Source organism: Ovis canadensis, chromosome 3, assembly GCF_042477335.2.
Source record: "Ovis canadensis isolate MfBH-ARS-UI-01 breed Bighorn chromosome 3, ARS-UI_OviCan_v2, whole genome shotgun sequence".
Classification (NCBI taxonomy): domain Eukaryota; kingdom Metazoa; phylum Chordata; class Mammalia; order Artiodactyla; family Bovidae; genus Ovis; species Ovis canadensis.
Window position 1 is genome coordinate 182,171,662 of NC_091247.1, and position 21,899 is coordinate 182,193,560.

Below are 21,899 nucleotides of genomic sequence, written 5' to 3' on the forward strand. Positions count from 1 at the left end.
CTGGGCGGTGTGCGCGGGCAGCCTCGCTGTCACGAAGATCGAGGCTCCTCTGGTTTAAAGGAGAGACGCAGGCTTGACAATAAACAGGTCCCTCGAGTTGCAGGGACGCAGGAGGACTGGGAGCAAGGCTATGTGGGAATGCTCCTGATTCTTCGAATACAAGATATCCGTGTGCGTTGATCTTGATTCTAGGCATATTCTTTCTATTCCGTTCTCTCTCCCTCTCTTCCTTCCCTCTCCTCTCCTTCCCTCTCCCCCTCCCGCCCTCGTCTTCCCTCTCTCCCTCTCTCTACTAGAAGTAAATTATTGTCTCCCTGTAGTTTTCTAACTAAACCCTGCAGAGTAGAATTTCTCGTTGGGTCTGAGAGCGCCTGTGCTTTTTCACTTGCGTGGAATGAACTGGCTCTCCCTCCATTTCTCACCCCTGCATTCAGGTGTCTACTGCATCAAGGTGGGAATTATTCATGGACCACTCAGGGACCCCATGCAGGGGTGGGGAGAGACTCACTTTTATCCAAAGTGAAAAAATTGAAACCACTCAGTTGAGTTAAAACCTGGCTGTAAATGCAGACAATACAGAAACTCAGACATAGGTGTGTGTGCATGAGTGTGTGTGCTTTCCCGACTCCCAGGCCTGTTGTCTAGGTGTCATGGACACCATTTTCAAATCCCCATTGCCCACCAGGTGAGTGTAGCCTGTCATGTGTCCAGGCTTCAGAGATTTCCACCCTTCCAAGATCTGATTGGAAGTCTGCAAAGAAGGGGAGAGTTTGCAGAAAACAGCATAGCCCACTGAAGACTCATAAATGCCCCACCACCCAGGGACATGCAGGGCCCTGATGGAAGTCAGCAAGCATTTACTGAAAGCTTGCCGCAAAGTGAGCACCATCATAACTTCTTTCCACAGACTAATTAATAATGAATGAAGTGGGTATTATTATTGTGCCCACTTTACAGACAAGGAGACTGAGGCACAGATAGATTAAGTACCATGCCTAAGGTTACAAGATTTGTAAGTGGTGGAGCCAGAATGTGAATTCAGGCAGCCCATACCCCCAGACCCCATAGTTCTAACCCCTGATTTGTACTCTCCTCAGGAGGTTTCTGTCTAGAGAGAATCTATCGGTGCCACCATCCCTTACATTTTGTCACCTAGGATAACCACAGGTCTCAGGGAGAGAGACACAGGAGCAGCCATTTACTGAGCATCTGCTGTGTGGTGGATATTAATTGCAACAGGAGATTTGCATTCATTACCCTGATCCCTGAAGCAGCCTCCTGAGGGTAGTGTAAACTTTCCATTTTACAGACTGGGGAGTTGTTGTTGGGGCCACTTATAGTGTAGATGTCAAGGAGGCGATCCTTGTGACTCTTGCTCCGAAGTCCATCCTGTGCCCACGAGACTCTCCTGCCTTCTGTTTTGTGGGTGTGGCACCCCCCTACCTGCAGGCTCACTCCTGCTGCCGCTGCTCACGGTCCCCAGCTCTGGGCAGGGATGACCTTGAGATTCCAGCTCTCCTCCTTGAAGCAAACCTGAGGCCGCTGGTTGGCAGGGAAAGTAGGATACTTCCTTAACTTTGCTGATAAAGTACTTCTTGTTTGTCATGCTCTCAGGAAACCTCACAGCCTAAAGGGTAGACACCTGGGCTCCTGAGTCCGGTTGCCTGAGTCCACATTCCACCAACATGACTAATTAGCTGTGCAACCTTGGGCAAGCTTGTTAACCTCTCTGGACCTTCATTTCCCCACCTGTAACATGGACATAATAATAGCAGCCCCTTCAGATATTGGTGCAAGCACAAAGCAGGATCACAAACATAAAGGACCACACTGACAGTGCCTAAAAGGAAGTAAGTACTCATGACACGGTCGTTTTTAGTGAGCATTATAAGTCTCTCGGAGAAGGCGATGGCACCCCACTGTAGTACTCTTGCCTGGAAAATCCCGTGGACAGAGGAGCCTGGTGGGCTGCAGTCCATGGGGTCGCGAAGAGTCGGACATGACTGAGCGACTTCCCTTTCACTTTTCACTTTCATGCATTGGAAAAGGAAATGGCAACCCACTCCAGTGTTCTTGCCTGGAGAATCCCAGGGACGGGGGAGCCTGGTGGGCTGCCATCTATGGGGTTGCACAGAGTCGGAGCAGCAGCAGCAGCAAAAGTCTCTACTATTGCTGTAGTAATAATGGAGGATCATATCTAAGTATTGCTTTATCTTAAGACTCTCTCATGTGAACCTCAAAACAAACACTCTTGTTAACTGGGAAAATAGTGCTTCCCTGTTTTACAGAGAAAGATATCAAGGTCCAAAAAGATTAGGTAATTCTTCTAACATCACACAGATGTTAAGTGACAGAGTTAGAAGTCAAACATCAAACCCAGACGCCCAGAGATATAACCAACTTTTCTGGCCCCTGCCCTGGATCTGGAGTCAGCCTGCTTGGAGGATGCTGATCACCTTCCAGATGCTTCTTTTCCTTTCCTAAATCCATAGACTGAACATGAACTCAGAGGACCACTGTCATCTGTAGGCCCCTCCCCCAGCACAGAGCTTTCACTGCATGGTCTAGTGACCAGGTGTGTGCTGTTCTGACAGTTGCACCAAGGATTTCAATTTCAGGGTTTGTCCAGTCTGACGCATCAGCCCTGCCATTCAGGACGTGAGTGTGATCACCTGCCAGGCCACGATGCACACAGTGAGCAGGGAAACAAAGGAAGCCAGTTCACCTGCATCTCTAAGCTGTTTTTAGGCATTTACCTCTCAGTTCTTGACTCATTTGTACACATATGATGATTTCTGTCTAGGAAATATGCTAATCGGTTGTTCCAGCTAAATTTTCCTCACATTTGGAAATAATTTTCAAAAAAGAAAACTAAAATATAGTATTTAGTTTAAATTTTTCCTAAATAGTAAATGTAAGATAAGTAGAGATAATAAATGTAGGCTAAATGGTATGATCAGCCAGTTGTTTTTGTTTTTGTTTTTTGAGTATCTATTTTTCAGTCTGGGCAATATATAGATACATCTATACATATATTTTCCAATCACATTTAGTGTGATGTGAAGTAGGAATTATTGTCTCCAGTTTTCAAGAGACTGGGTCAAAGAAGTTTTGTTCATTTAGAGAGCCAACGATAGGCACTGGACACCTGCCTTGCACTGTCTTCACAGTGTGCCATCCCAAACAAATTCCACAAGGCAGACTTTATTGTCCCATTTTACAGATAGGAACACTGAGGCTAGTTGCAGTCATGGGACTTGTCCTAAATCACACAGCTACTGTAAGGCAGATGAGGTGTAAGATGAAGGACTTTGCAAGTTGATTTGTCTCTCTGCTGTCCCAGACATCCATCTTCGAAGCTGCTAGGCAGGCTCCTAGTTCTGAATCATTTGGAGCTTAACATACTGCTATAAGTAATCAGTCTTAGAAACAGTGTGGGTAGTTTGGTATTCTAACCCACGCAGGAACTTAGGACGTGGTGTTGGCAGCTGGAGTGTCAGTGACTATTAGAACATATAATTACCTACCAGCCGACCAACGTTTCCTGGTGGGAGGCAGCCTGGACATCAGCCGGGACAGAGCAAGCGGAGTCAAGGATTCCCAGGTCTGACGCTAGTGCTGCATTGATTTTCACAGTGACCTTGGTCAGTCCTATGGGAGCTCTCCTTTTGTCTTTATTCTGCTACAGTAAAGCCTCACCATGGCAATCGAGTTTATACCAGAGGAACACCATTTAATGCGGCTGCAGGTTGTAAACCGACAAGGGTGACCCATTTATTCTTCCTTAATTAAACTATCAGATCATCTTTCTTTCCTTTTTCCTGTCCTTTGGGAAATGGGAGGGAAGTAAGAATAAAGGAAAGAACAAATAAATAATACCTCCCGGCAGCATTTTATTAGGCTTTGTACATTTTCCTATTAATAATTGGTCTTGAAACATTTCAGAAACACGAACAGTAAATGCTGCTGTTTTCCCCACATTTGTAAGAGGCAGTTCTGCTCTAGAGTGAGGCTGTGTTAAAATAATGGTAGGAAAGGGTGTTCTCAGATCCTTTCTTAGCTGATAAATGACACTGACCAACAGCAGTTGAAGGTTGTTGGAACCATGAGCTCCCTCCAGGAAATGGCTCATTTTTTTTGCAAGTGTTTCTTAAATCCAAACCAGACTTCGAGCTGTCCAGAAGGGGTGAGTTTGGGGATGGTAAGATGCTAAGAGTATCAGACTAGGACATTACAAAATAGGGACGGTGAGGCTAGTTGTGGTTACAGAGCTTGTCTAAGGTCACACATTGTGTTCTTCCCTTTGCTCTTCTGTTACATTTTTCAAGCTCCTAAGGCCAAGCCCCACGCTAGATGCTCTCATCTGGATCTGCTGCTTTCTAACAGGTCACCTTGGGCAGGTCACTCTGCCCATCTCACAGGACCAGGTTCATCCACTCTAGAGATGAGGGTGACGACTGCTTCGTGGGATGGGGAACTTCACTAAGAGGTCACATATGAATTTAACAAATTTTGCCACTGCTTGGTCCGCCCCTCCTAGCACTTCCTCGGTCTCTTGGGCACATTTTGAGGTTAATTATTGTTCATTGTTCAGTCACCAAGCCATGGCTGACTCTTTGCTACCCCATGAACTGCAGCACACCAGGCCTCCCTGTTCCTCACCATCTCTTGAAGTTTGCCCAAGGTTAATAGGTTTTGTTATTTGTCTAGTTTAGGTCAAACTAGGTTCTAAGACAAAGACTGTGCCCTGAGGCACCTGAACTGAAATTCTGTTGCCTCTTACACAGCCGGAAGTTCGATTTCGTTTACCAAACACGTATGCGGTGCTGATGGCCCACCAGAACCTGGGTGGGATCCAGGGACATCAAGTCAGGGAAAACCCAGCTGCTGCCCATCACATAGGAAGCAGGCCTGGTGCTGCTGGAGCTGCTGGTCCTTGTTCCCACAGCTTCTGTGGCCCTTTAAGAAAAGGATCACTTGGTTGAGGGGAATTCTGGCCCTTAGTGTCAGAAGGAAAGATGCTCTCCACCCACTCCTTCCCCAATCTATGGAGCCACGTCTTTTCTGGGCTCAGAGGAGACTTAAGTGCTGCTGGGGAGATGCCTACAATAAGCAATGGCAAACAGATCAGCAAGATAATCTCACAGAGTCTCAATACAAAGAAAGTGAAGTAGAGTGTGGGGGAGAGAGGCACTGAGGAGAGAGGGATGGAGCACCTCGGGACCTGAGAGGATGGGACAGCCTCAGGCTCCTGCTGTCAAGGAATAGTTGGTATCCTGGCCAGGGACTTCTGGAGAAAACTTTGGGGGTGGGACATCTAGAGCCGCATCTGTGCCAGCCATTTCCCTCAGTCAAGTCCACGTGGGCCCCTGAATTCAGACCTGGGTCTCCCTGTTCTCTCCATCAGGTCACCTGCAGAGGCCGAGCACTTGGGCCCTGCACGTGCCTCTGTGGGGCCCTGGAAGGCTCCCCAGCCTCTCAGAGTGGGAACTGCTCTCTCCTCCCTTCTCCTCTTGAGTGCCCTTGTCCTTGCCACTCCTCGGCCTCTTCAGCTGGGCTGAGTGCAGGCACGGGATGCCAGCTCCTTCACCTCCAGTGGACATGAAACTGCCCCCTGGGCCCAGAGATGACCCTGTGGGAGCTGCTGCCACTCCCACCTGACGTCAGTGCATCATTGCCTCCTGCAAGATGGGAAGCCGCCCTCTGCCTGCTCCCAGGAGGGGCGCTTTGGGGCTCGACTGTCCTCCCCTTTCGGTGTCAGGGAGGAGCCACAGAGCAGGTCTGGGAGCAGAGCTGGTGAGGTGCCCTGCACTCAGCAGGCCCAAACCAGCCCCCACTGTGTGCCTGGCTTACTGTGGGTTAGACTGGAAGTGGGTGGGCAACAAGGTCAAGGAGTTATGGAAAAATCTGGCAAATGCTCTACTATAAGACAGTAAAAATCTAGGTCTGAGAGCTTGAAATGCAAGAGGTACCATTTGATGTGAATCCTGAGAATAAACAGATTTGCTAGGTAGAGAAGGTGAAGCTACGAGAGGAAGGGAGAGGGCAGTAGAAAAAATAAGTCCACACAGAGGGAACCACACATACAAAGGCCAAGGTGGGAATGTGTGTTGGAGGAAACATAAGGAATTGAAACTAAGAACACAGGTTCAACCAGCAGTGCTCTGAGCACCTCCTGTAGGTCAGACCCTGGACCAGACGTTGGATACCACAGAGAAATCTTGGCTAAACTCAGCCCAGGGAGGGTCTTTTATGCCATACCAAAGAATGTTGACACTATTTTATGGGAGGCAGGAGCCATCCCAGATGGTTAAGGATGAGAGTGACAGCAGAGTTGTGTTTTAGAGAGAGGGGCTGGTGGCAGGAAAGAGGGACTGAGGCAGCAAGGGGCCTGGAATGAAGACACTCTTACAGGGATCCAGGCCAGAGATGCTGACAGCTGGGCTGATGCAGAAGCAGCCGGTGTGGAGAGATGGGGAAAGATGCTAGAGAAGATGAAACCTGGGGACACATGTAGGGAGTGAGGGACTGAGCACTGTTAGAAATGGCCCTGGTGTGCTGTGGAGAGAGGGGCCTGGGGTTAGTGTGGGTACCAAGTTCCAGTTTGGAAGATGAAAGAGTTCTGAAGGTGGTTGGTAGTGGTGGTTGCATGACGATGTGAATTACTTAATGCCACAGAACTGTACACTTAAAAGGTTAAAAATAGGGACTTCCGTGACAGTTAAGACTCTGCGTTTTTGGTGCAAGGGGTACAGGTTCAATCACTGGTTGGGGAACTAAGATCCCACATACTGTGTGGCATGAAAAAACTTTTTGTTTAATATTACAATTGTCAGTTTTTCTGTTACATATACTTGTTACGATTTTTAAAATTAGTCCTGATGGGTTATCAAGTGAAAAAGACCATAGAGAATAGTGTATGAGGTGTTGCCCTTGTGTGAAATACATAACTGAGTATTTTCTATATCCATGTTTAGATTGTCTCTGGAAGAGTATGCATGAAACCGGTAATCAGCCAAGGAGGGGAATTAGAAAACTGGGTATATTCATTTTCTCGGAGAAGGCAGTGGCACCCCACTCCAGTACTCTTGCCTGGAAAATCCCATGGACGGAGGAGCCTGGTGGGCTGCAGTCCCTGAAGTCGCAGAGTCGGACACGACTGAGCGACTTCACTTTCACTTTTCACTTTCATGCATTGGAGAAGGAAACGGCAACCCACTCCAGTGTTCTTGCCTGGAGAATCCCAGGGATGGGGGAGCCTGGTGGGCTGCCATCTATGGGGTCGCACAGAGTCAGACACGACTGAAGCAACTTAGCAGCAGCAGCAGCATATCCATTTTCTATGGCTGCTGAAACAAAGCACCACAGACTTGGTGACTTAAAACAACAGACATTTACTGTCTCACAGTTCTGAAAGCTAGAGTCCAAAATCAAGGTGTCAGCAGGCCCATGCTCCCTCCGAAGTACCTGGAGGGGGATCCCTTCTGTTCCCTTCCAGCTTCTGGTAGCCCCGTGTTCCCTGGCTTTTGCTAGCATCACTCCAGTCTTGCCCTCCTTCCTCACATGGCTGTCTTCTCTCTGTTTCTGTGTCTAAACCTCCACCTTCCTGTAAAGGACACCAGTCAAACTGGATTAGGGCCCACCCCCAGTGACTTCATGTGGGGCTTTGCCAGTGGCTCAGCTGTAAAGAATCCGCCTGTAATGCAAGAGATGAGGGTTTGATCCCTGGGTCAGGAAGATCCCCTGGAGAAGGAAATAGCAACCCACTCCAGTGTTCTTGCCTGGAGAATCCCGTGGACAGAGGAGCCTGGTGGGCTATAGTCCATGGGGTCACAAGGACATGACTTACTGACTAAGCAAGAACAATGACCTCATCTAACTTGACTGTATCTGCAAAGACTCTATTTCTAAATAAAGTTACCTTCACTTCATAGTTGTGGGTTAGAGTGCTTAGGACTTCAGCATATCTCTTGGGGGTGGGGGGAGACCTAATTCAGCCCATCATATGGGGGAGCCAGAAATGGGAGGGAAAATTGCTCCACTGTTGTATGTGGTAGCATGTGCATGTGATAACTCTTCCCCCTCCAGAAACTTTTACATTAGAGTTTGACTCAGGTTTCTGGGGAGTGTGTAGCGAAGGATGCTATTAACAAATACACGACACAGACAATGTCAGAGAAGTAACAGTGGGTTCAACTTCAAAAACGTTGAGTGCCAGATGCTGCCCACTTGGTTGTCCATGGAAATGAGAGAGTCTGTGTCAGGCTCCTCCATCAGGGGAAGCTTGCCAGAGAATTAAGTGCTCATGTTGTCATCTAATTAGAGAAGGAGCCAAGCAGAGTGGCTAGGAGTGCAGGCCTGCAGCCGGACTGCCTGGGTTCAAATCCTGACTTGACTGCTTACTCTCTGTGTGACCTTAGGCAAGTTATGCACTTCTCTGGGCTTCAATTTCTGTATCTATAAATTAGGAACCATAATATTCCCACTCTTTATCAGAAGAATTAAGTAAAATTATATAATTAAACCATTTAACACCACGTAGGAAGTAAATTGGGCTTCCCTGGTGGCTCAGCAGTAAAGAATCTGCCTGCAATGCAGGAGACTTGAGAGACATGGTTCAATTCCTGGATCTGGAAGAGTCCTTGGAGAAGGAAATGGCAACCCACTCCGGTATTCTTGCTGGGAAAATCCCATGGACAGAGGAGCCCGGTGGGTTACAGTCCATAGAGTCGCAACGAGTCAGACATGGCTGAGCGACTGAACACACACACACCAGGTAAATCATGTGGCACGCTCATGTCACAGAAGATGCACATTAAAGATTAGTGAACATCCCCCACTGGGGACCGAGGAGGTCAGCTTCTCCCGATTACCAAAAGCAATAGCCTCAACTTCCTCTAAGAGAGACGAGGAATAAATATCTTGAAGCGATGTGCTAGTGTGCCAACAAGGGATGTGGTGTGTAGCCCAGGCTGAAGGCAGGTGTGTCTTGACCCTTATTCTCTGGTGACTCAGTACCCCCCTCCAGGTGCAGGAAGAAATTTGATTGGAGCTGACTCGCTTGGGGGCCACTGTTCCCACCTCAGTGATTTCCGAGTTCCTCAGGATACTCAGGTTTTATAGTTTCTCTGAAGTGTGGGATTTTTGAAGACCATCATTGGATGGTATCCTGGAACTTTGACCAAAGTGGTTGATTGTCCATTACCAGCTGTATTTGCAACCTTAGATGAAATCACTAGCAGGAAACGACAACAGAAAGGAAGACGTATAGACAACAGATATGGCCCTTCATTGATGGGGTCTTGTCCCAAGTGGGCAGAGGTTAGGGAAGGGGGGAATAGAATACTCCAGAAGAAAGAGTCATAGCTCAGCATTTATCTCAAAGAGTAGCTTCTTTATCTCTTTAGGGCTGGGCCAGAAATCTGTTTCCTTGATTGAGGGGCCTGCCACAGAACATGGCACGTAATTCAGTTCAGTTCAGTCGCTCAGTCGTGTCCGACTCTTTGCGACCCCATGAGTTGCAGCATGCCATTGGAGCCCTGTAAATACTTGTTGAATGAATGAATGATAAAAGGGCTGTTGCCAAGTGTGTTGCTGATACTAGGTGTGACAGACAAGACTTTTCCTATCTAATTCAGACACAAAATGGCTTCACCATGGAGACAGTGGTAGGCAGGTGAGGTTCAGGCAGGGAACTCAGAAGAAAGGTCTGAACTGAGATGCTTTTGGGAGGCACACTGGCAGGCTGGTGGCCACTGAAGTCATGGGTGGGCCTGAAGCCTAGGAAAAGGACCAATGAGGAGGCGTCATCACGAGACAGAAGGCGAGGGCTCCCAGGTCTGAGAAAAGCCTGAAGAAAGTGAGGTAGCAGATGTAGGAAACTGAGATGGGGAGGGGTTGCCAGCATCCGAGGCTATCCACAGGCAGAGAAGATGCAGGGCAAAAGGAGGCGCCTTGGCTTGGCAGTGCGGGAGACACCAGTGCCCGTAGCAGCAGTCTCAACAGCCCAGCGTGGGCAGAAACCAGATTGCACCAGCAGACAGTTTGCCAACACTTGGAATTTGTTCTGAGCTTCCAAAGTGTTGAAAGTAAAACAAACACATTTGGTGCTTACAAGAAGGCAGAAAACTAAATCGTAAATGGTATTTGGGGCTCACTTCCAACTGGGGCTTCAAATTCAGTCCAGAAGTTTGAGAGTATGTAGTTTGCCACATGGGATTTGACTTCCTGGGAACAGGGGGTTTTTTTGGGGGGAGGGGGGTCCCCTCTTGAGTCTGTTAAATTTCTGTCCAAGATATTTATTTTCTCATCTGCAAGCAAACCTCCCAAACTCTAGGTGAAAATGTTAGTTACACAGAAGTGTTAACTTCCCTTAGCAATGAGCCAGCCAACCAGTACTTAACATACAGCCATATCCTTCTACAAAGTCCTTCATATGAGGTCATGACAATGGTGCTCTGGGTAACGATGAAGGAGCAGGTCCCATCCTTCAGAAAGTTTGTAGTCAACCCAGTGATTAGAGCATACGTGCCGTTTTTTCCAAAGTGAACTTGTCTTTTACAAGCTCATGAAATCACCCTATGACAGATGAAGAACCACCAGACTGGGTGATCTCCACAGTCTTTTCTAGCTCTGTGGGTTATTCAGTTTTGTGGTCTGATGTTGTGTCTGTAAATGGCGTGACACTTTTCCCTGTGCGGGAAACTGAGGCGTGCAGAGGGTAAAAGAATGAGCGGAGCTTCAGCTCACATCTCCTGTATTGCACAGGGTAACAGAAGGAACGATCGTGAGTTGTAGGCCAGACACTGTCCTGGGTGCTTCTCACATTGGTCAGTCTCCCCTGTCTGCATGCAAGACTTTATTTTCCTCTTCACACCCAAGGAAACTGGGGCTCCAGGAGGCTGGGAACTCTGGCTACCGTCACATGTAGAAAGAGCCTCATCTTGGATTAGAACCAGGCCTGTCTGACTCTAAAGCCCAAGTTCTCTCCACTAAAATAGCAATTTCAAAAACAAATATCATACATTAATGCATGTATGTGGAATCTAAAAAAATTATATAGATTATCTTATTTGCAAAACAGAAATAGAGACACAGACATAGAGAACAAATGTATGGACACCAAGGAAGGAAGGGAGGGTGGGATGAATTGGGAGATTGAGGTTGACATATATACACTATTGATATTAGTTATAAAATAGATAACTAATAAGAACCCACTGTATAGCTCAGGGAACTCTATTCAGTGCTCTGTGGTGACCTAAATGGGAAGGAAATCCAAAAAAGGGGAGATAGATGTATACGTTTAGCTGATTCACTTTGCTATACAACAGAAACTAATACAACATTGTAAGGCAACTATATTCCCATAAAAATTAATTTGTAAGGTAACTTCAGTCAAAGAATCAGCACTGGGAAATGGGGAACAAACTTTTGAACAAGGCACACTGGTTCATCTTGGAAGGGTCAGCCTCCAGCCTTAGTTCTCTTTAGAAATTTTTATGCCTGTCAGTCTCTTGTGTCAATCTACATTGTCAGCATCATCCAAGGCCAAAGATCCCTGTGAAGAATTAGCATAAAAATAGACCAAGAAATGTGTGAAAAGAGGCTCAGCCTTACTAGTAACCCTGGAAATGCAATCTGAAACCACACCCTACTATGTATTTCATTCCCTTTAGACTGGCAGATTTGAGAAAAGCTATAGCAGAACATGGACTCTTAAACAGCACCAGAGGGGACTCTGAATCCACTTTCAAGTAAACTTGAAAACACGTAATGCTACTCCTAGGTCTCTACCCTGGAGAAACTCTCCCCTATGTACAAAGATGCTCATAGATGCAGTGTTTGTAATAACAAAATACAGAAAAGAGAAAGGAACAAGCTTTCTACTGGAGAACAGATGAATAAATGCTGCTATGTTCATTCACAGGAATGCCAGCTAGCAAAGAAAATAAATAAACTAGAGCTACATGTTATTATGGAAATCTTAGAGACAATATTGTGCAAAAAAAGCAAGTTGAGGCAGGATTTGGGTTTAATGCTAACATTTACATAAAGCCTGCCAACATGCAAAATAGTCTACATATTAGTAGGAATTCATAAAATAGTAAAAGCGTATATATATAAAGCAAGATAGCTATGATAAATGTCAAATTCAGGGGAGGTGGTAATCTCAGGAGGGTAGAAGAGATGATGGAATCAAGATAGGTGTACAGAGGTCTTTGTATTTACAATGCTCTATTTTTTCATTTGGGTTGGGTGGTGGACATGTCGAGGTCGATGTACTACTATATATTTTATGTTTGCCTAAAATAACCCACTAACAGTAAAAATTACTTAGCCAGTGTTTGCAACAGCACCCTCGAAGGCTGGTCCTGGGATACTAATAAGTATTATTTTAAAATTTGAAGTGGTTCAATAAATTTGGAAGATACTGAATTAAATAAAATTTAACATTTTTTAAAAAAATTCTGTCTTTAACATCCCATGTTTCTTGTCAATCCCCAAAAGAAGGTCATCCTATTAAATTATTTTACCATAGATAAGGACTCAGCAAGCTAGAGCTGCCTGCCGCCTATTTTTGTATAAGAAGTTGTATTGGGAAATAGGCATGCCCATTTGTTTAGCATTGTTTATGACTGCTCTCACTACCAAGGCAGAGCTGAGTATTTGTGGCAGAGACCAAATGGCCCATGAAGCCTAAAATATTTACCCTTTGGCCCTTTACAGAAAAAAATGTGCAGATCTGGAGACTTACTTCCCTGGCAGTCTAGTGCTTTAAGACTCCATGCTTCCACTGCAGAGGGTGCAATTTTGATCCCTGGTCAGGAAACTAAGATCCTGTATGCCACATGGAGTGGCCAAAAAATAGAGGAAAAAAAATGTTTTCAGTGTGCAGATCTGTTTATGGGATTGGTGTTACTGGGAATTAATTTGGGGATTGTAACAATATAACTTTGCCCTTTACATCTCAGAAATTGGTTCATTTATTTGTGAAATTTTTTATAAAGACTATCCATTCTTTCCAGAATTCCTTAGAAGGTGGTGTTCCATCTTTGATCTTCAGCACCCAGTGCTGCCAGCCACTATATATTAGCGGCACCCAGTGCTGCCAGTACCCAGCCACTATAAATTAGTGCTTCATTGAATTGACTTAAATTAAAGGTCCATTTGTGGAATGGATTAATTAGGATATAGATTCATTAGCTGTAACATACATAGGAAATGCTTGTGGCTTGGATAAGATAGGAGCCTAACATTTTCCTCATCTAACAATCAAGGCTTAGGCAGTCTGGGATGTTATGGCAGCTCTAGGTCAGAGACCCAGGCACCCTCCCTCTTGTTGCTCTGTGATCCCTTAGGTGATACCTTTCTCTGCATAGCCCAACATGGCTGACCCCACCCACCAGGGCTATGGCTGTCGGGTGGGAAGAGGGAATGTAGGATAGGGCCTGCTCCAGAGAGTGCACACATCACTTCCTCTCACTCCCTATTGGTCAGCACTTAGCTGCAAGGGAACCGGGGAAATGTAGTCTTTATCTGGGCAGCCATGTACCCAGCTAAAAATTCAGGTTCTACAATTCATAAACAAGGTAAAGGATTCTGGAGGACAGCAATGAATCTCTGCCCCCCCCAAAAAAAGATACATTAAAGGCTTGCCAAAATCAAGAGTGACTCCCTTCTGTAAGGAAAGGCCTTATTTTCAACTCTTAAGCCATGAGTGGGAGGAAGGCTCAAGAGGGAGTGGGTATATAAAGAACCTGCTTGCAATGCAGGAAACCTGGGTCTGATCCCTGGGTTGAGAAGATCCCCTGGAGAAGGGAATGGCAACCTGCTCCAGTATTCTTACCTGGAGAATTCCATGGACAGAGGAGCCTGGTGGACTACAGTCCATAGGGTGGCAAAGAGTCAGGATATGACTGAGCGGCTGACACTTTCACTTTTTTTTTCATGGCTGATTCACAATTGTACAGCGGAAGCCAACACAGTATTGTAAAGCAGTTACCCTCCAAATAATAGAATAAAGTAAGCCATGATGCCAGAGCAAGAGACATGTAACTACGGTTCATTATTTTCTACTCAAAGTAACATGACAACATGTTCAGATATGAACACACCAGTTTGGTTTACCTACACCTGGTGTTTGAGATGTCTTTTTTCACATATTTGAACAGACCTAGAATTTCTATTTTGGCAAAGTGGGTTTTGCCACTAACTGAGCATTTACTTCTAAGGAGGAGAAAGTTTTCAGGCCCCTTGCTATATCTCACAAGGCAGAAAAGATTGGCTGGGAGGAGGACTTGGAATCACACTTTTGTTACATTATCCACAACAGGTTTAATGAACTGGCTCTTTAAAGTACAGAGTACTTCAGTAGCAGTATTAAACAGCAAGTGGGCACAACTTTTGGAAAAGATTTCTCTGAACTTTGCAAGCATTATATGTTCCATTTGCTGCAATCATATAATTTTTTTCTCAGAAAGGTGCACAGAGATCTCAGTGTGACTTACTTCAGCACAAAACAGTCTCAATTTGTTCATCTTTTTGCTACCCAAAAGAAAAGGAAAAACTTCTCACTGAGGGGACTTGAAGGCTCTGAAAAAGAATTTGGCTTCCTTGGGAAAATGTGTTGAGGAGGGGGCCTGGGGGCCTCTATCCAAGTGAGGCCTACAGTTCTCTGATTTGCCATTTCACGATTCATTTCTGAAGGCACCATTTTATTGTCACGCTTAAAGAATCCTGTAATGAGAACTGCCTGATACATGAGATGATGCAAAAAAAATTGTATTTCCCTCCACCAGGGTTTCTCCGCCTCAGCACTGTTAACATCTTGGGCTGAATCACTGTTGCGGCGTCATCCTGTGTATTGTAGGATGTTCAGTGGCATCTTTCGCTTCTACTTGCTAGATGCCAGTAGCGCTTTCCTAGTGACAGCCAAAAATGTCTCCAGACATTGCCAGGTGTCCCCTGGGAGACAAAATCACTCTTTGTTTGCGATACCTGCAATACCTAAAGGTATCCATAGGAAGACTTGCTTAATGACCTTAGAAGACATGAATTCTGCTCCTAAATACATCTAGTGTGAAAGTGAAAGCGTTAGTCGTGTAGTCGTGTCTGACTCTGCAACCCCGTGGACCCCGCCAAGCTCCTCTGTCCATGGCATTTCCCAGGCAAGAATACTGGAGTGGGTTGCCATTCCCTTCTCCAAGCAATCTCCCTATGGCCCCTAGAAATTAGTGAAATCTCCTCAGGCTTCCAGTTTCCTTAGGAAGATAAGGTATTGAGCTGAGTGCTGTCCTTTAGCACTGACCTCCTGGGATTCTGCAGGTCAAAAGCTATAACCTTGGCTCTAGAATTTGACTTAAAGGAAAGAACAATTTGGGGGTGGGGGGGTGGGCAGGGAATTTTCAGTGAGGGACACAGCATGCATGCAGGCAAGAAAGAGGTAGGGAAATGTGTGTATGGAGTGGGAACCAGGCCTTGTGGCTGGAACAGTGAGAAGGAAGAAATGATTGGGAGGTGGGGAACTTTCCAGAGGGGCAGCCGCAAGACAACCTTGAATTTGAAGCCTGTGATTAGGAATTTAGATTTCTTTGGTACCCAACCCAGGACTTGGCATCTAGTAGGTGCCCAGGCAGCATTTGAGTAGAATCAAAAGAACATGGAAGGCCTTTGGTAGCACAGACAGGGGAGTATGGTGGTAAGAGCAGGGCTCCAGCAACAGCCTGCCTGGTTCATATCTTAGTTCTGCTTACTACTTTCAGGCTCTGTGACCTGGGGCAATTTTCTTAGCCTCTCTGTGCTGCAGTTTCTTCTTCTGACCAACAAAGATAAATTTTCTAGGGTTAAAGTAAGGATTAGATAAGTTCATATGTGTGAATGAGTATATTTGTGGATGTGTGCATGCACATATATATGTGTGTATATGTATATAACAGGGTTTCCCTGGTGGCTCAATGGTAAAGAATCTGCCTGCAATGCAGGAGACTCGGGTTCGATCCCTGGGTCAGGAAGATTCCCTGGAGGAGGAAAGGGCAACCTGCTCCAGTATTCTTGCCTGAAAAATCCCATGGATCCTGGCGGGATGCCATCCATGGGATCACAAAGAGTCAGACATGACTGAGCACATACACACATATGCATGTAATGAAATATGTTTATTGAAAGCATATATATATATATAATAAAATATATATATTAAAATTAGAATAATTCCTTGTACACAATAAGTACTATATGAGTTTGTTATTATTATCATATCACTATTATTATTTGAAAACCAATAAAATATTTTTAGTATGCCTGGCATACTGCTTGAAATATAATAGATGATCAGAATGAATTAACCAAGATTTTGTAAAATATTGGCTTCTTCATACCCATCTATGATACTAGAATTTAGTCCATACCAACCTTCCCTAGTCCATCGTCCAAACTCAGACATCCCAGAACCAGGCAAGGAACACCAATAAGTGGACCCGACAGGAAGTGAGACAAGAACAAGGCATGTGTATGCCCCACATCAAAGTTTTCCAGCTGTTTTCAAACCTTGTGCTGGTCAGCAACATGGGTGTTAAGAATACACTGACCTATAGTTTGCCCCTCTGCTCCTAGGCCTGGCATCTCTCCCTCCTTCCTAAAATTCCCTTCCAGGCAGAGATGGAGGGTGACTTTCCTTGTGGCTCTTTGAGAACCACTGGGCTGTTTTTGAATAAAAGTGTAAACTGGCAAATTCTTGGACTTGTTTCCTCCCAGGTTGGCCTCATCCAGGGCCCAGTAAGCTGGGAAACTAGAAGCATTTCTCTCCCAGGAAACCCTCTTGGCTGCAGTAATAAGTATTTGCATGAAATAAAAGCAAAAACTGAGAATTAAAATGTCAGGATGGAGTCAGGGAGAAAAGCTGTTGCCCAGTAAGTAGTGGTATATGAGCACCAGAAAACACGTCAAAAACTCAAAGAATGTCCATGTTTGGAGGCACAGAAAAGCTTGACAAACTCAACACCCCCATCTTATACACAAGGAAACTGAAGCTGTCAGTGGGGGCAAGGAAAGACCTGCCTTGGGACTGGAGGATTGTTCAGTTGGAGGATGGGGAAGGGGAACTGGGATTCCAGATGGCCTGATTAAATCCCTAGAAAGAGGACCTGCAATTATAACATAATAGTGTCGTATTAAGTATGCATCCCATGTATTGGGCAATTACAGTTGCACACTGTGCTGAGCGGTTCAAAAGTATCATCTCCTTTAATCCTCCTCGAAGATAGAGACAGTGAGTACTGTTGCTGTCATGCCTGCTTTGCAGACAGTGTAACAGAGGCTGAGGGAGGTTAAGCTTCCCACCCCCGGTAGCAAAGAAGAAGCCAGACAGGGATGTGGAGTCTGGTGCCGGGTCCTGGGCTCCGCCTCCTGCGTTGTTGCAGAGGTTTGGTGTCAGACACTCAGACTTGGGCCTCAGTTTCTTTGCCCGTATTATGGGAATAATAATAGCAACAGTTCCTTCAAGGAGAGAATCCTTTGAAGTGGTGGGTGCTGTACTTTGCACAGCACCTGGTAGATAATGAGCATGCAGGAAGGGTAGCTTCTTTTTAATTATCACTGATGAGGAGGTCATGGTTGTGAGAACTGTGTAGGCCTTTGGGGGTACAGGTCCCAGGGTTATGGGGAGTCCCTTTGGAAACCCAGTGGTTGCCAGCTCATCACTAAGAACTGGGCAGTGTAAGGACCAACTCTGGATCCAGACGGCTTGAGTTCAAACCCTGACTCCTCCTTGTTAGCTGTGTGACAGTGAACAAGTTAATTAACCACTCTGTGCCTCATTTTCCTCATCTGTAAGACAGGTTCATATAACAATAATGCCTTTCTCATAGGGTTTATCGAGGCTTCCCAGGTGGCTCAGACGGTCAAGAGTCTGCCTGCAATGCAGAAGACCTGGGTTCGATCCCTGGGTTGGGAAGATCCCCTGGAGAAGGAAATTGCAAACCACTCCCGTATTCTTGCCTGGAAAATCCCATAGAGGAAGAACCTGGCAGTCCATGGGGTCACAAAGAGTCGGACATGACTAAGCAACTTCAATCATAGGGTTATCATGAGAGTTAAACAAGTGAATATTTGTAAAAAAAAATTTATGATATGCCTGGCCCATGGTCGTTGCTTTCTAAGTCTTTGTTAGATGAGTAAAGCATGTAATGTTAGTGTCCCTATTTTACTCAGGAGAAACACAAAGGAGATTAAGTCACTTGTGCAGCATTACCAGTGAGTGAGGGCAGAGCCAAGCGGTAAACCCAGGCAGTCTGGCTTCTGAGCCCACAGCCTAGGGAATTTAGCAGCGTTCCACTGGCGCTCAGGGAACCTGGAAGCTGCCAGTTACCTTCTAGCACCTGCAGGGTCCGGATTGGTCCCAAGGATGGAGGAGGTGAAGGGGTCTGGGAACTTGGCTGGGTGGGCCCACCGCATCCTGAGAGACTCTGCCTTTTCTTGCTATTGAACTGTTCCAGAAATTGTGCTTTCATCAAATGTGACTCCCATCCCTCCTCCCTCCCCAGCCGCTGTCATCGCTTCCAGTTTGCTTGCAGAAGCACACAGGACAGGAATGGCAGCCCTTCTTGGGGCAGGTTTCCCCACTAGGAAAAGGGCTGCCTTTATTCTGGTAGTTTGTTAGATACAGTGTCTAATGTGAGGCCTTAAGAAGTGCCATTCCTAAAATATTCTTTAGTCTCCATGTCTGTGAATCTGCTTCTTTGAAATATAGTGTGTTTTCTATAGTCTGCACCTCGCTTTGTGATTTGTAATAATGATTATGAGATCTCTCACATTTAATGAGTGCTGTGTGCTAAACTCTGTTCTCTTCCACACACTGTATGTGGATTATCTCATTTAATCCCCACCCCAAGTCCTACAAGGAATGTATTATTACTAAAAGCTCATTTTACAGATGAGAAAACTGAACAACACAGAGGTTAAATAACTTGCCCCATGATCAAGTAGCTGCTAAATAGTAGAGCTGGGAAAAACCAGAGGTCATGCTCGGAACCTCTATGCTAGCGTTAAAACTAGTAAATGAATAAAATGTGTCTGAGGCTTCACCAGCTTGAATCTGTTAATTGGAGTGCATCAAGGGGAAAAAAAAAAGATATCAGCAGAATGTATCAGCTCTTGCCTCAATACCGCCTCCTTCCCAGAGGAGAAAAGGCAGTGCAATTAACTGCAGTCCTTAGGCCTACAAGCCTCCTGGAAAACATCTTTCTGAAGTCATGTTCCTGAAGTGGTGGGAAATACTGACCCAGTCTCTTGGGGCCGGGGCCCTTGAGAAATCAGAGAAACTGACCACCTTGGTAGCTGACCTCTTACTTAAACTGATCAGATTTGTATGGCATCACTGAAAGTCACTCAAAGGGAAAACCACAGGGTTGATTACCTTCTGGTAAAGCCCCAGGCGACTGGCTTAGTAGACTTCTACATAAATAAATCCTGCACGTGGGCAGGCATGCACATTTGTCCAGGTCACAGGGGGACCTGCTGGTCCTTCTAGGACCAATCCCTCAGAGACTTTCCAGAAAGAGTAAATGGAGCTCTGAGTTGTGTGTACAGGAATGCTGCAGGAATTAAGATTTTGCAGAGTTAAATTTTCCAACAAACCCAGTGAACAGAAAGTCATGTTTTCATAGACCTTTATGGCAATTGTTTCTTACCTGCTTCAGTTTACCTGCCTGCATGGGCTAGCAGAATTCAGTAACCAAAACAATTACTTATTTTGCATGACCAAGGGATTCTTGATGAACAGGTGGTTCCTGGGGTCTGTTCTTAAGAACGAACTGTGGTTCATGGGTGGATCACCCATCAGTTAGTGCCATGAGGCTTCAGGCACTGTTGGGGATACAACAGATAATAGGATAGACATGGTCCTGCCCTCAGGAAGCTGACCTGCTCATGGTGGGGATGGATAGTTAGGGAGTTTGTGATGGACAGGTACACACGGCTGTATTTAAAATGGATAACCAACAAGGACCTACTGTATAGTACAGGGAACTCTGCTTAATGTTATGTGGCAGCCCAGATGAGAGGGGAATTTGAGGGAGAATGGTGGTAGTGGTGGCGATTTAGTCTCTAAGTTGTGTCCAACTCTGAGACCCCATGGACTGTAGCTCACCAGGCTCCTCTGTCCATAAGATTTTCCAGGCAAGAATACTGGAGTGGGCTGCCATTTCCTTCTTCAGGGGATCTTCCCCAGCCTGAGTCTCCTGCATTGCAGGAGGATTCTTTACCAACTGAAGCACTAGGGAATCCGTTGGGAAAGAACGGATATGTGTATATGTATGACTGGGTCCCTCTGCTGTCCACCTGAAACTATCACAACTTTATTAATCAGCTATTGTTGCTGTTGTTTAGTCACTGAATCATGTTCAACTCTTTTGCAACTCCATGGACTGTCGCCCACCAGGCTCCTTTGTCCATGGAATTTCCCAGCAAGAATACTGGAGTGGGTTGCCATTTCCTTCTCCAGGGCGTCTTCCTGAGCCAAGGATGGAACCTGTGTCTCCTGCATTGGCAGGTGGGTTTTCTTAGCCCTAAGCCACCAGGAAAGTCCATAGCATCTATTCTCCATTATAAAATAAAAAGTTTTTTTTTTAAGTGTGCCAGGGACTCTTCTGGTGGTCCAGTGGTTAAGACTCCACCTTCTAATGCAGGGGGCATAGGTTTGATCTCTGGTCAGAAGATCCCACATGCCGCACGGGGTGGCCAAAAGAATTAATTTAAAAAGTGTGCCCCCCCCCAAAAAAAAGCTTATTAAAAAGTGAAAAAATAAATCAATAAAATAGTCAGAGGCTGTGAAAGGTGCTAACAAGGAGACAGATGAAACTGGCCTGGAGCTGAGGTGTGTAAAGATAGGAGAGAAATTTACCTTCCTTTAGATGGTCAGTGAAGACGTCCTTTGGACAGGACATCCAAGCTCACACTTGAGGAGCAAGAAGGATCCAGGCCTGCAAAGAGCCAGGGGAAGGGCATTCTAGCAAGAGGGAACTACGCAAGTAATGTCCTCGAGCTGGGAAGGGCCTTGGCCAGTTGAAGGGACAGAAGAGAGAGACGAGTTGCTAGTGAGAGTGAAGGCAGAAGGGGAGTGTTGGAGAGCAGGTCAGGTCCAGTACCCCACAGCCTGGCAGGCTGTGCTTGGGGAGCTGAGTCTATTCTCGGTACATGGGAAGGCACTGAAAGATGTTAAGCGGAGGCAGAACATGGCCCTTTCAACATTTTTAAATTAATTTTTTGGCCTCACCCTGCAGCTTGTGGGATCTTAGTTCCCTAACCAGGGATTGAACCCGTGCCCTTGGCAATGAAAGTGCCAGAATCCTAACCACTGGCCCTCCAAGGAATTGCCCCGTAGATGTTTTAAGCTCACTCTCAACTTGTGTGAGAGACTGGTTCAGATAAAGAGAAGAATGAAAGTGCTTTTGTGTGTGTGTGACAAATTAAATCACATGGACAACTTTTACTGAGATATTTCAAAAGACAACTTTCCAATACATAAAAACCTAAATAACTGTCTCTTTCCAGTCCTGCCATGCTAATGACCCAAGCCAAAACTCTGTCATATTCTGAGCCTGAAAGATAAATTCTTATGTCTATGCTTGTGCTCAACAGTCCTTGTTTGTCAACAACTGTCTAGAATATCACAGACCTGAGGTTTAAAAATATGCCCAGACCTGAAAAGACTCTGTCTTACAAGCACTTTCATAGAACTGAAGTTACGACCTCTAAGCAAGAGATGCTGGTGTTTAGAACCAGGGTATGAGAGGTGGAGGTGGAGGGAAATGAGCGGATTTGGGGTCTGAGATTTGAGTGGCAGCATTAACAGTTGATGGGATGGATATGGGAATGAGAGGAGGTTCTAGCCAGAGCGCCGG

The 21,899-nt window shown here is 45.8% G+C and overlaps 1 protein-coding gene across 1 annotated transcript in view; it reads left to right on the plus strand.

Moving 5' to 3' along the window:
- The window catches only part of ABTB3 (ankyrin repeat and BTB domain containing 3), a 323,604-nt gene that overhangs the window by 247,035 nt on the left and 54,670 nt on the right, over nt 1–21,899 (plus strand). The gene's annotated exons all lie outside the window — the stretch shown is intronic.